This window comes from Alexandromys fortis, unplaced genomic scaffold (genome assembly GCF_014885135.2).
Source record: "Alexandromys fortis isolate MF-2015 unplaced genomic scaffold, M_Fortis_MF-2015_v1.1 scaffold_0, whole genome shotgun sequence".
Taxonomy (NCBI): domain Eukaryota; kingdom Metazoa; phylum Chordata; class Mammalia; order Rodentia; family Cricetidae; genus Alexandromys; species Alexandromys fortis.
Window position 1 is genome coordinate 2,444,837 of NW_026067949.1, and position 15,903 is coordinate 2,460,739.

Sequence of the window (15,903 nt, forward strand, 5' to 3'; positions counted from 1 at the left end):
AGACACATTGACACTCAGTATTTGATGTTTAGGTTTTGAACTATGTCTATCAGCTGAGACCTCAGGTTCCCAAATCCTCCCCACTACAGAGTATCAACCATGCCCCTGTCAGGCTCATAAAGCATTTCCCAGTTCTGTATTAGGTATGTTCATAGATATTTATGCTTTTCTCTGACTTTTACCTCTTTAAGACTTGATTCATGTCTAACCTGTGAGGACATCTCCAGAACTCAACAGACTGCTTAAATCATGGAGGAAATTCAGTGCCCAACTTCTGCAGAGTCTTCCTGAACTTTTAATCCCTCTTTAAAATTAAAATAAAGTCTGCTGCTGTGTACCTTTAAATGATTTGCTCTGGTCAGTGACTTTTTATTATCCTGGAGTAATAATGAAGAGATGAGCATCTAAAAAATGTGAAAATCATTGTACTGTAGTGTTAAATCACATAATTTTTGTTACACAGATACAAGGGAAGCATGATACAGTTTGGAAATTTTTCCAGTGTTTTGAAAAATACACAAGAAATTATTTTGAAAGAGATACACTCAACTTAAGTAAGGGAGACTCTAAAGAGGTTTGAGGGCATTTAGTCCTTTGTATTTACTCATCAAAAGACTCCTAGAGAAGTAAGAAGGACTCCAGTGATCAAATTTTTGCCAACAGGTATGACAAAGGAGGTGATTTCAATAGGAAGGAAGATACTGAGTAATCTCCAAGCCAGGAGGGGATGATGTCAATCTTCCAGGCCTCTAGATTTATAAATGAGGCAGTAGGCATTCAAAAGAAGCTGTGATGTGGGTTGGGGAGATTTGTGTATCCACCCATGCAATAAAATGACTACTCTTACATCATAGGTGGGCAGGCAAGGCACGGGAGACTCAACTCCTGGAGAGGCAAGAAATGGGAGATACAAGCAAGTGGCAAAGAGAACACTGAGAAGAGAACAGCCATTGCCTTCTCATGAGGGGCTACAGTAGAGACACAGAACCAGATAAACACAGGGCAGGTGTTAACTCAAGTGGGAGATACATGAAATGAATGCACAACAACAGTTTTACATGATAAACCAATTCTCCGGTCAGAGAAAATAACTAAAATGTGTTGAGTAGTTCCTACATGCCAATAACCATCTAGAAGCTATGTGTATGAATCTGTTGGAGACTACTAAACCCTCTATCACTCTAGATAGGTCAATGGAAAGAAATGAACACAAAAGCCTTGTAACAATGGTAGTTAGAAATCTGAATAATCAGAGGGTAGGTAAGGCCATTCGAAGTCCAACACAAATGTAGGGACACCAAGGAAAGGAATTTTGGTGAGGACATAAGAACCAGTTGGGGTAATCAAGGATAAGGGATGGTCCAACCAGAAGAACCAGATACACAGAGAGATGGCACAGCAGGAGCTGGAATGGTGGGAAAGTGGTTGAAATTGCTTAATTTTCCCTGTCTCAAAGCTTTGAGTCTGCACCCAGCATCACACATACACAAAGCATATGGTACAGGAACTGTGATCCCTGATGTTTAATAAAAAGAAACCAAGTCTCCTATAATTGGAACACTTTCGCAAAGTCAGTCAATATTCAGTAGAAAAAATATTTAAACCAGATTGTTTAATGCAGACTTTTTTTCTACTACTATTCTTAATTGGCAAAAAAATTAAGCTAGACAAACACTGCAGAAAGGAACAAGAAGGATGCTAGAGAACCCATTTGTAGTGAGCTAGAGATGAAAAAGGAAAGGGAAACAGTTGTGTGCTGGCAGACACAGAGTGATTTTAAAACATGAAGTTACTGAGATGCCAACAAAAATCCTTTTCAAATTCTCCCTTTGCAATAGCAATTCCACTTGTACTTTGATCTTTGACCTGGACCCATACAATTAATTCCACATCATATTGCTGCATACTGCTCTCCAAGGAGAATCAAGTTTACACTTCCTCCTGATCCAAATCATAACAGTACTTAATTAGGTGATAATTTATGTAGTACTTAGCATGAACTTTTGGCACATGCTGGAGAAGGCTGTACAAGTGTTCGTGTGTTATCACCTGACTACATCAAGAAACAGGACCTAGGCATTGGCTAGGTGTCTTGGGCTTTACAAGGTTTCAAATGACTTTTATAACCCTGTAGTACCTGGCTTTCTAGTAGGCAAGACTGTCTCTAGTGTGTATTAATATACTGAATATTATGCCCATATGAACTTAAAACATTGATTCTGGGTATTCCAAACAACAAGGAGCCTGGAAAATCAGAGAAACAGATGTTGGATGAATAAAAGGCCTTCTTAGGGTCCATCACTCAACTTCAGAGAAATAGGTAACATGGAAGAGAAGCATTCAAACTTACATGGTGGGAAATAAACAAAGTGTGGACGAAGGATTGGAACCACCTCCACTCTCCAGCCTCACAGATACTAATCCAAGAAATGGTTCTTTTCCAGGTGCCACATGAGATCTGAAAAAAAAATCATGGTTCATATACTCAAAGTGCAATATATTCTTACGTAAATGACATGCAAAGTCAAGAGGAGAGAGCAAATTACCCTGCACTGCAAGGGGGTGGCATGTAAGCGTTCCAGTCCTGGAGATAGGACTGTAAGTGCTGTCTTGTACTGCTCTATTCTAGCATTCTTAATCAGTAGAAGCAGAGAACATAGAACAAGAGCCCCTCCCTCTCTGAGCATCACCAATTCATTCTAGACTCACAGCACAAAATTGGCTAAACAAAGTGGTTCCTGGCTTAGAACCTAGAAGGAAAGAAAACCACTGAGGTGATCCCTACTGTATCTGTCTGATTGCACACAATGCACAGCTCTCCTCAGCCAGTACAGTGTCCTCAGTCTGTTCAATGGGATTTGTTCTGCCTCATGGTTAGGATACTTGATTTGGTTCATGAGACTCCGACACCATGCAGGTCCTCAAGAACTGCAGTTTGAGGGATGTTCCTGGCTCCCTCCATTCTTGACAGTGTAAATAATGTCACCACACCTACCAAAGGTAGCTTCGCTGCTCACCAGATGCTGGCTGAGACAGAGCCTCCAGAGATGGACAATGCATTATGTGGCAATATTCCTGAAGAGATGTGAACAAATTGTATGCCTAGTCACCCCATCATAGAGAAGTGACCACTGTCGAGTATAGAAAGTACCAAAATTCACTGAGTTTTCCTGAGTGAGGGGTTTCTTAATAAAAGTAATGACTCAAAGACCTACTGTGTCATCAGATCCCACTACAGCATGATTGATAACACACCAGAGCTGGAGACCTGGAGCATACTGGACAGCCTGCAGGAAGCTCAGGTTGGGGCATTGTTTTCCTGGTAGCTCAGTTTTTCTGAGCTTCTTCTAGGCAGACCAACTTGTCTGAAAATCTTCTAGGTGGAACCAGAGAACATTAGCGAAAAATTCCCTTGGATCTGGAAAAGAAATATTCAGGCTAGATGAACCCACCTACGCCTCTGCTATAAGGTATCTCAGTAGTACTAATCCCAACCCAAAGCTTAACCATTCTGTCTGACTCCACCTTGCTTCCTCCATAGCAGAAGCAAAACACTGTTACCAGAAAGTTGATGCTAAAACCAAGTCAGGTTATCTACAACTCCTCAAAGGAGTCACTAATCACTTCCAACACAGACACAAAGCCAAAGCCCTTTTAGTGGATAAACTGTCCTCTTCTGTCCCTCTCCCATCTCATCCCTGACATCTAGCCTGCCTATCTTCCAACACTCTGTTCAGCCAACCTAAAGGTCTTGCTTTTCTTCACACATATCAGGCAAGCTCTATTCTTGGACCTTTCACATCTATCCTTCTGTCTGGTTCTCTCACTAGACATTCCATGGATCACCCCCATAATAGGCCAAGGCACTTCGGTGATACTTGCTGACAGTGGGCTCTCACCATCAACTATGTAAAGACATCTTCCTGCCAAGCCCACTTTGTGTTGCTTTACGATCAATTCCATATGTCCTTTACGGTTCTTTAGTGTCTTTCCTAGAGTATGGAATGTTGAATTGAGTTCTTCAGTACCTCTCCTATGTCCTCTGACTCCTAACACTATATGTATATTCAATATCTGTTTATTTGATGAATGAATGGGCTTCTAGTAAGACTTACAGGTAAATGCATATTGATTGGCTTTGTTTTGCATTTATCAGGGAAAGGAAGATTCTACAGCTCTATTCTAAAGACAACTGAGGATGAAATGGGAATTTTACTTAACTTTGAGGCATGGTATAAATCCTTATACAAATTTCTCCCTTACTTTTATTTTTCTTGTATTTCCTTTCTTTTTAAAAAAATTATCAGTGTTACTGCATAACAGACAGAAGCCTGACTTGAACATATTTCATCACTTATATAGCTGATGTTATTTCCCCTGTCCTGACAGAATAGATAAGAGGGACCCAGGTCATCCTTAGAATGTTTGGCAGCCAGATAAGCATTTTTAAGTAACTGACAGTCAATGTTGAATCCAATGATAGATCTTTGTTGTAAGTAGTATTTGATGTATTTTCTCCCTTTAAATAAATTAAATTGTCAAAAGCAGGCTAGTCAGCCCCTTTATCGGCAGCTGACATACCCTTCTCTTATGTTAGGCTACCATGAGTAAGCAGCTATGAACCAAGTGAGCCAAGCAGACTCCCCCCACCCACCCACAATGAGAAGGGCTGCCCTCTAGCTCTTTTTAACACTTTATGATCACTATGAGGAAACTCCACTCAATTGACAAAAACCAGTGTAACTGTGGCTGCCACTGAAGTCATAACTTATGTTTCAGGCAAGTTTGCTCCAGTCACACATGCTATGGGCAAGCGGCCTCAACTTCAGAAGACTCTACTACAGGCAGTTCCGGCAAGCCCCAGTGAACTCTGTGTGTCCCTACTCACTCTTGAGCTAGACTCTCAGGAAAGAAGGGGCTACATTCTCCCAGACCTTCAGTAAAAAAGCCTGTGGTTGGTGTAATCTAGGTTTGTGATTGGCTCAGAAGTGAGGCTTGTAAGTGGCAAGTATCCCTAGTAAAACTGGAAGCTGTGTGCATGCAAGGCTGTGACCGGTAAAATTACAATCAGACCAGACATTCCCATACCACTAGGAGTTACAAAAGAAAGCTGTTTCACAGACATGTTCACTCAGCCTTGGAAGCTGTGCCCTCTTTTCTCCTCCCACGCTATAACATTAAACAAAATAAAGACTTCTCCTGAATTGCCTTTTACCTATTTGTGGTCTTTATCATGGGTACAACAGCTTGGGCTAGCTGCAGAACAGACAAAACCCACGTGCTTAGAGTGGCTATAGCAATAAGTAAATGGATAAGAGTTCAAGAGAGCCACAGCAATCTAAGTGCCCTGATACAGTTCTAGGTAACACTAGCAGGCAGTTGTATAATACCAGAGAATGGCCAACAGAAGACTCTATAAGAACTTCAGACAAGAAAGACGTAAAAGATGATGGAGAAGCTAGTGCCACAGAGACAGGAGGCCATAGGGGGTGCATGTTGAGTCTATGAAGACTACAAGCCCGCATCACCAGAAGAGTCCCAGAGAACAGTCCCAAGAGTTAAAGGGCTGAGGTTCAAAAGCTGTGACCTAACTGATAACCATTGAGTCTGTGTTTGACATGTTGCTCATTGCTGTGACAAAATTCTAAACAAGAGCAAGTTAAAAGAGGAAGATTTATTTTGGGTCACAGGTTAAAGTCCACCATGGTGAGGAACACGAGGAAGCAGGCCACATGACATCTTCATTCAGGAGTCAGAGAAGAATGATGGTACTCAGCTTACTTTCCTTTTTGTTCAGCCCAGCACCCCAGCTTCTTATATGTTTCCACTCATATCCATAGTGGATGTCCCCTCTCCAGGGAAACCTCTTGGGAAAGGTCCTCACAGACAAGTCCAGAAGTTTGGCTATTAGGTGATAGCGTCAAGTTGAGAATGAAGATAAGTCATTGTGCTCCAAGACCAGAGCCATCAGCACTAAACACCTGGAGCTCTACATCTGGAGCCACGAACTGCACAAGGACTCACTTTTTATCAATGTTAGGAGTCTCTTTTTTTTCCATAATCTCTGTTCTGCACAGTAAAGGAACCCCTGGCTGACCTTTTTTTAACACTGCTGTTTAAAACATAAAGCAAAGAAAACCAGCCCACAAATCACAATCCCAGAGAACCTAGACAACAATGAGGACCCTAAGAGAGACATACACAGATCAAATCTATGAGAGCAATAGAAAAAGACAAGATCTCCTGAGTAAATTGGGAGCATGGGGACCTTGAGAGAGGGATGAGGGGAGGGGAGAAGCAGGGAGGGGAGTGGAGAGAAATGTAGAGCTCAATAAAAATCAATTTTAAAAAGCCAAAAAAAATGCTGTTATAATGCAATGTTTTCCCTTCAAAAAGGAAACCAGACTTTCTCTCTCCCCCTCTCGCTATCTTTCTTGCTTTCACTCTCATCCTCCCTCTCATTCTCATGTACACAGCTCACACACTTCATGCATATCACACAGTATAAGTGCTACCCTTCGACTAACTCACGTGACTGCACTCTGACTTGGCCATTTGTGTCCATCTCTGGTGAGAGGATATCGGGAAAGATCCACAGCTGATGTTTAGCTTGAGAACATCCACCAGCCTCCTCAAAATGGTAGAGTGATCCCCTCAAACCAAGGAGATGATACTGACGTGATGGAATCTAGTTTGTAAAAATGGTCCTTTTGCAGAGAATTCAACATATATGGGTTTCAATCTTACCTTACTGTAACGTGTTAATTTTGTAAAGACAGAGTGGCACCCTTCCTCTAAGATCTAGGTTTTCTGATACACAAGAGGAAGTTAATATTGATTATTTACAAGCCTCTGTGATCCATGCCACTGATAAATGTGGAGTGGCCCTTTTTCCCTGTATTTACCCAGTCGGGAGCAGAAGAGGTGGGAATAAAACAGAGTGAGAACAGTTCTGATGGAGGGATTTAGAGGAGGGTGTGAACTAAAGAGACAGGAAGCTTCTAGGCCATGTTGAGACAAGAGACTGAGACAGATAGTCATAGAGTAACTAATACAGAGCTTTACTAGCTATAAAATGAAGTTATGGAAAAAAAGGAGAAGGGGAAAGAAAATGACAGAGGAAAGAAGATAAATGAAGGAAGGGGAGGGAGGGAAAAGTCAAAGCATTTCCTCAGAGTCCAAACTGATATCTTTTGGTAACCCATGCAAACACTCTCCCTTTACTAGCTCGATCATCTAGGCATTAAAGATCACCTTCAACTTCCGCTTCAGATACAGATGTCCCTTATAACCTTTCACATTCCCTCAAATACCACCTTAGCACCCCACCTTTGCTCAGTAACCTCGTTAACTGGTTAGCTTCATTTACTCATTAACTCATTAGCCTCATTCATCAGGCAGCACCTTGGAGGAAGCGAGGCAAGGCCCCGGGCAAGCTTGTCCTAGGTTTTCACTGAATTTTCATTTGTATACCAATTAAGCCATAGACCTAGAACTTCAAAAGAAACAATGGTGACTTATTTCCTATGCTTCCTACGTTATTGTCAGTATAAGTTGTCAAGTTGTCTACCTAAAAGATTTCAAGAAACTGAAGATGCCCCCATAAGAGCCATTAACTGATTTGGGATAAGGGTTGTAAGCAAAAGATCTGTAATTACACATCCAGAATTCGAGTCCCAGAACCATCACTCTCGAACTAGATGACGCAATCATATGACGCAGCCTCCCTTGGCTCAGATGTCACCAAATGAATAACACCTGATAGGTGACTGAAATGGTGTAGCCTTGCATATTGCCTGCGATTTATACATTTCTTGGTTTTGTATATGTATCTGTGTGTGGTATGAATATGAATATACATCTTGTTCCCATGTGTGGGTACACATCCATGTATGTGTGCCTGAATACAGAGGTCATAAGTTGACATCATCTTCTTTAATCATTTATTTACTGAGATGGGGTCTCTTACTGGAACCCAGAGTTCGCCAATTTGTCTAGTCTAGCTAGCAAGCTTGCCTCCAGGGATCCCTGTCTTTCCTTTCTCTTCCTCCTAAACAGTGAAATTACAAACACAAGTAGGCCATTATGTTGGCCCTGTTTTGAAATGATATCTTTATGGCTTTTCATCAACCATCTCCCCTTCACAACAGAAAAGATAACAGGTGGGTCTCTTTCCAAGCAATTCTCAGAAGTCGTGGCAGTTCAAATGAGAATATCTCCCTTAGGTTCACTGTGAGTGTTTGGTCACCAAAGAGTGGCACTATTTGAAAGGATATTAGAAAGTGTGGCCCTGGTGGAGGAAGTGTGTCACTGAGAGTGGGCTTTGAGATTTCAAAAGCCTGTGCCCATCCCAGAGTCTCTCTCTTCCCCGCTGTCCAGGGATCTGGAAAAAGAACGCTCAGCTACTTCTCTCTTCCTGCTACCTTTGGATCCAAATGTAGAATTCTTTGCTATCATTTCATTCTTAGCCTATCATTAGTACATTCCTATGTGCCACCATGGTCCCTGTCATGAGGATAATAGACAAATCCTCTGAAACTATATGCCAGTCCCAATTAAATGTCTTCTGTTTTAAGAGTTGATGTGGTCATTGTGTCTCTTCACAGTAGTACAACACTAAGACAAAAATGGATGTTGAGACCTAGTGGCCTCTTCAAGTTTTTGCTATGCTTGGCTTCTTGACTGAGTACTATAGTAGAAAACAGCCCTGAATGAATGCTTATTGTGCTTATTATCATCCTTGCATGTTTCGCTCTTTGTGAAGGTGGAAACAGCCACAAGGCTATGCGTGAGCAGTAACGCATGAGTTTAAGTTATGTGGGTCACCTGGGTGAAAAGTGAATGTCCTAAACTCTTTTTTTTTCTTTGGGATATGGCTGGTGATTGTTCTGTCTAGACATGCAGAAGGTCCTTCTGCCTTGATTCCTAAGGGACACTAGGAAAAGCACCTCCTATTAGCACTAATGCCCTATTAACAAAGGTGAAAAATAGCCAGCTGTAACAAGTCACAGAAATTTGGGGGTGTTTGTTACCCAGAATACTTTAGTGTCTCCTGACAAACATACATCTGAAAACTTTATAGCAGACTTTTTGTGGGTACAAGAAGACAGTGATAAATAATGGTCCCATTTTGTGTTGGATTTTCTGTCAGTAATAGATTAATAAAAATAATTGCATGCAACAGTGGATAAACAATATGAAATTGTTCTGTTGCAGGGAGGTGAAAGGAATCACTGACAAGATGTTTGATTTGTATTGAAAGATAGGTAGATATGGTCAACAGGCAAGGGGGAGACATCTATTTTCCTGGAATGGAAATTACACTATTTGTGTGTGTGTGCACGCGCACACACACACGCTCGCAGCATAGCTGCTGGTATAAGTAGAGAAATGAAACTATTACTAAAGAAACTCAAGAAACATTTCAAGAGTTTCTATGCTTGGGTCTAAAATACCAAAAGGCAGTCCAGGTAGGGAATGGTTAAAAGAGAAGACATTCCCACAAAGTTGAATCAATGTCAAACTCTAAGAGAACATGTATTACCTCAAGTGTGCAAGGGATCAAAATGAATTTGGATATGTTGAATTGTTCTGTGCATAGATAGCCCTTAAAGAATAAAAGAAGACAAGTCAGAGGGCCTGCATAAGGGTAGAAAATCCACAGAGAGAACAAGCCCACAACTGAGACAAAGCCTAGGTTATACTCTGCTCATGATCAACCCAAGCAGCATTTAACCTGAGAAGAGGGCTGCTCTATAAACACAAGTTAGCATTATTGAATTGCTCCATTACCACCAGGGCGGTTTTCATTTTTACACATGTGTGTGGTCGCTTGCACATTGAGGGACCATTTACAGCCAGGGAAACACCCTAAGATCACTTCCCAGGGCAACTGTGCCCTGTGGGGCTGCCATGATGTTTTAATTGAGTTGGAGTGTTTCAACGGCAGGGGTAGACGTAGTATATTTTCAAGAACTAATAATTCTATAGTTTAGTATAGAGTAGCTTTTTGGCATAAATGGCCTGAAGGCATCTCTGCAGCAAGCGGCCTCATTTGGAGCAAGACCAGGACTGCCAAATGTGCTTGCTCTTTCTTTTTCTTATTTTTTTATTCAATGTTTCATTTTCTTTATTTTTAATTAATTTTTCATACAATATATTTTGATCATGTTTTCCTCTTCATCCATTTCGTTCCAGATCCTCTTTACCAACCAATTTTATTCTCCTCTCTCTTCTCCCTCTCCTCCTTCCTCTTTTTTTCTGTTTCCCTCTTTCTCTCTCCCTCCTTTCTGATTCCTTTAGAGGCCCCTAGAGGAAGTATACCTACAAAGAATCAACCCTGGTGTGAAGGGCAGTAGAGAGGTGACTATGGCTCTAAATGTCTGTCCCCTTTTGAAGTCACGTAGAAATCCCTTGCCTTTGCTGAGGGTTCTGCCATGTGCGCTCTTCAAGAAAGGACAAGTAAGGCCCCTTTCTGTCTTCCTCTTGGCTCTCCTTCACTTCCAGATTCAAAGGCCAAGCGATCCTTTAATCCCTTTCAATTTGCTCCCTTCCCTCACTTCCTAACTTTGAGATGTTTAACACATCCCCTGTTCATCTATAATTCTGCGTTTTTCAGTCCCTAAAGCAAGTCTTGAGTAGCTGAAGATCTAGAATCTTGGGCCAGAGAAAGCTTGGTGTCCCCTACAGGGCACTGTAGTGCTAGGGAGGCCATCAGTGAGTATCCATTGATCCCCTTTGTTCTATTGTAAAAGTGAGTCAGAAGAAAGGCAGCCATTGTGCTAAATTGTTTGGAGCAGATATTTGTAGTCAAGAAATCAGTGAGCCTCTATTGCTCTAGGCTAACAGCCAGGACTTTAAAATAGTTTTACTATACTAACATTTTTATAACTATATTTGCTATAATAAGACTTGACCTTAATTTGTTCTTTTGCCACAATTCAAATCAACAAGTTATAGGAATAGAAGGAGCCAATGAAAAAGAACTAGAGAAATGGAGAAAAATTGTTGTAGAAGAATATTTATTGGTGAAGTTGATGAATGCTAAACATATACATTGATTACACATATGGAAAATCTAATAAACAAATGTTCTATTTCTTCACCCTTACGATTCACCATGGATGTTAACATATGAAAGACCTTGAAAAATCCCAAAAAGAGACCTTAGTCACTCAGCATTAAGAAACCCATTAGTGAATCAGGTTGTTAATAGAACATAATGTATCCTGTCTGACAAAACACACTTAGAGTGGCAGAAAGCTAAAGACAACATGAGGTGTACAATAGTCTGTCTTTGGTGATGTCATGAAATGCACCAGATTCTAACTCTTCCATATAGGCACATGGTTTATAGAGGGGTTAATACATTTCTCCAAACTCTGATTTCCCTTAATAAAATTTCTGAGTTCTATGTAAAATTATCTTTTAAATTTTTAGGATATACCAATATATGAAAAGGGAACAAAATCACTATTATATAATAGGAATTGAAGTGCCTGCATCATAGCTACCCTGAGACCTAAATGGGGGAGTTTTGAAGCACCTCTCAAGTTGCCACTTTTTTGTAGGGATAAGTCCCACCCCTTAGGGGGCGTGTTCGCCTCAGGCTAAAGTTTTCCTATAAATTTGGCGAGCGTGCTCCCAGCGCTGGCTTCTGCTTTCCTGGTCTCCGCGGGAACGGTGGTTCTGTAAGTCTATTCCTCCATTAAAGCTGTCTATATTTTGACAATCTGTCTGCATTCGCTTACGCCGTTACACTTTTTTATTTTAATATTTGCTACATTTAATTGTTTGTGTGTGAGAGAGTGTGAACATGTGCCAAGGCTCATATTTGGAGGAGAAAAGATAATATACTGGAGTTGGTTCTTTCCACCATCCGGTTCCTGAAAATGGAACTCCAGAATCATGAAGCTGGACAGCAAGTACCTTTATGTATGAACCATGTTTTCTACCCAGGCTGTTAGTCCTGAACAATTCAAAAACCTGCTTCCATTTTTAAAGGCTGCCGCAAGCCTTTGAAGAGCAAAGATGTGCTAATACTGATGTCATGGCTCTTGAGTTCTCCAAAGACACAGTAACTTCCAGACCTTTCTACCAAAGCATGGAAATCACCATACCATCCCTCAATGAAAAAAAAATGCTAGGATACATATATTGCATTTTGATGATCTAAGGAAAGAGTTTAGGGAAGAACTATCTTGATTCAAAGAATAAACTCTAACAGGAAAAGTCTAAGCATAGGTGAGAGGAACTCAATGTAAAGAAGGGGAAATACAAATATGAATTCAAGAAACAATCAGAAGATATTGACCCTCCCAGACTTGACACTTGCCCTGACCTGAATCCAATTCTGAATTTTCAACTCACTCTACCACCCAAAAATAATCACCACTGGAGATTGTCAATCCCCCAGTTCTCACACCCCAAAGCAAGCATGGCACACATCCTTTGAAACAAGTTCTTCAATTGCATCAATGAAACTAAGTAGAATGGAACCCTCTGTGCCAGATAACCCCAAACACCCCTGAACAGAGGTAATAAGCAGTTTACCTCTTTAGAAGTCAGAATGTGTGTCATTTTTTGACCTTTGAAAAAGGGAGTTAACCCATGGCTCAGCAATTCTACTCCTGAATATTTACCCAAGAGACCTTAGAAACATATGTCTACACAAAAATTTAAAAAAATAAGCATTCACAACAGTGTTACTCACAACAGCCAAAAGCTTGGAGATGATCCAACTCCACAGAAACCAAAAACTGAATGAAGAAAATGGGCTGCATCCCTGCATCTGCAGTAGCGAAGGCCGAGTTGCTGACTCACAGCACAACATACCTGGGATTTGGAGACATTATGCTGAGACCATATAACCTGATGCAAAAGACCACGTACAATCTGAGTCTGTTCATATGGGATTCCCAGAACCCCTAGAAGTGGAAAATGGAGCAGTGCTTGCCAGAAGTTTGGGAATTCAAAGGGGGGATGAGTAGTGACTGCTAAGAGGTACTAGGTTTCCAGGAAAGGAGGTTGGTGAACACGTTCAGAAATTAGATGGCAATGACGATCGAATAACTCTGAAAATACTGCAAACCACTGAACGGTGCACATTAACAGGGAAAATTTTAGGGTATGTGGTTATGTCTAAATAAAGGCTTCATGTTTTAAAGACTGTACTATATGACAGTGCTCCACAAAACCCATCATTCTCTTATAGCTCTCATCAACTCTACATAAAAGTACATGAAAGAAAATGCTTAATTTCCACTTGTCTTAAAAACAGAGCATTTAAATTAATTGTTAGTGGGTTTCACCACTGGAAGTCACATGTTTAGGGCAAAAAGAGAAAGATGAAAAAAAGAGAAAGATGTAGAAAGTGTACTTAAAGTTAAATAATGGCATAAAAATTTTGAGAAAAGAAAAGAAAGTCAGTTTTAGCCTGGGCCAATTTGTCAAGGAGGACAATTCTCAAGACTTTTCTAAATGTAGCCATTGACCTACTAGTGATGGTGAAGCGTTGAAGATTAGTGTTAAAACACTTGTGTGCAAAATTGATGTAGACTTCAAATTAATTCCACAGTGTTAATATCCAAGTGCCCTGAACCACACTGGTTCTAAGAGACAGACTTGTTGGCAGTTGAACCATCTGGACTCAATTACTGGTTTCATTTTTTTTTTAAGCCACCAATATTTTTTTTAAAGCGTGTGTGTGTTAGAGAGTGTAGCGTTTGTAATCTGCTGTCTTGAGACACATTTGCTTCACCTAAGGTGCTTGGTGATGTCTGCTTTTAGGTGCAAGAGGGCTCCATTCTCTCTTTCTGGCAGGATTTGTTCCCGCATGCAAGAAGGCAGGAAAAAGTGAAACCTTGCCCAACAAGCTCCACCAATCAGAATAATGAGGAAAATTCTGGGGAATTACGATGGAGTAAGTGCACAAGGTCCCTCTATTCCAGGCTTACTGACAATCTAGAAACGGAAAATAGGAATTAAAACGTACATCACAAAAGAGAAAAATAGGATGGCTCCACTTTGCTAAATAATAGGAACAACACTAAAGAAATGCATTCAGTAAACCATGTGGTGTTTTTTTTTTGTGTGTGTACGCAATTATAGTAATTATTGTAATAAGATGAAGCTATATAGTAACAGAGACTGACATTTGCTGACAGCACGCTATGCTGTGGGCCCTGTTCCAAGATCTTTCCGAGTACTAGTTCATTTACCCTGCAAAGCGGGTATTTTCCCCCAAGTCTTCAGATAAAGGAATCAAGATCTAGCCATTCAACTGGCCAAGGTCACGGAATTAGGAAGTATTTTCCTAGTATTTGCAGCAGTCGCCAAACCTCATTTCCTTATGCTGAGCTTGAGTTGTTAGTTAATGGCCATGGATTTGAGGGGGAAGTTCAAACAAGCAGCCAACAATTTACACTTCAGAAGAATCTCTTGGTAGTGTCATTTAATCAGAAATCTCTGAGATCCTAGGAGCTGTCAATAGTTAGAAAGACTGCCAGGAGATCAATGAGTCAGATGTTTATTAGGTGGCCTGAGGAGGCAACACACCCACCCTCCCTTCTCACGTTTATCTATTATCAAGGATCAAGATGGACAGAAATACCGTCACTTAAATCACAATGCAATGCGGGACAGGACACAGACTTTCTACTAGATGACCCCAAAGCTGGATAAAAATTAAATCATCTCAAAAAATAATTAAAATAAATTTCCTTTTATGCATATTATATATGAAAAGCATTTTAATTAAAATACTTTTAACTGAGGCAGAAAATCTAATTATGCCTTCAATATTTGCCTAACAAACCCAAAATACATTGACATTTTTTAGAGTGAAGAGTACATGTCAAGTATTGAGGTATCAGATTGCCGGGGCTTGCTCTAAGCCCATTCATTGCACATTATTATTAATTAAATTTGCTTTTTTTGGCAAGTTTATACATGATTACTCTTACCCTTGCCGTCTCTTATCTCCTTGTCACCCCATCAATGCATGTTCCTCCCTACGTGGAACTTTCATACCTTCGCATCATAGGTGTGTGTGTGTGTGTGTGTGTGTGTGTGTGTGTGTGTGTGTGTGGCCCACTAAGTTTATTCGGGGCCATCTGCATGACCATGAGTGTGGAACTATCTCACTGAAGCTTGGTGATATCACTGTGGTAACTGAAGAGAAGGGCTCCTCATCTCCAACATGTGTACAGAGCCAGTACCTTACCTGGAGGCAGGACCCATCACGTTCCTCTCCCATTCAAGACTAACTGTTGGCATGCCTAGTTTTGCCCAGGTCCAGTACAGGCAGCACTAGTTGTAAGTTCAGGGTTACATAGGCATGCCATACCTAGAAGACAGCATTTCACATTCTTTCTTTCTATCATCCAGCTCATACATTGCCTCCCCGAGCCCAGCAATTATTTTCCTTGAGCCCTAGAGGGGTGATATAAATGTCCTGATGAATGCTAAACACTCAGTCTTCACTTACTCCCAATATTTTGGGTAGCTGTGAGTCTCGGCGTTCACTGCCACTCATTGCAGAGAAAAACAAACATGTCTGATTAAAGCTAACAGTAGCATTTGGCTATGTATATATAAATTTATATATTTATAAAGTAGTCTGATGCCAGGCCAATTTAACAACACAAATGTTTAGTACCAAAATAATTTAACACCGTGTTCCTCCAGAGGGCCTATGACTCCCAAACCATGGGGTTTTGATCAGGTCTACACCATCAAACACAAATTCTCTCCCATAGAGTGGGACTCAGATCCAATAAAGAAGTGATCGGAGGCCCTTGGAATAGTCATACCACTATTTCACCCATCAGAATGACTTAGATAACAGCTAGGCATTGTATCACACAAGGTCTAAAGCTTGGTTAGTTTGTTGATGGCTTTTCT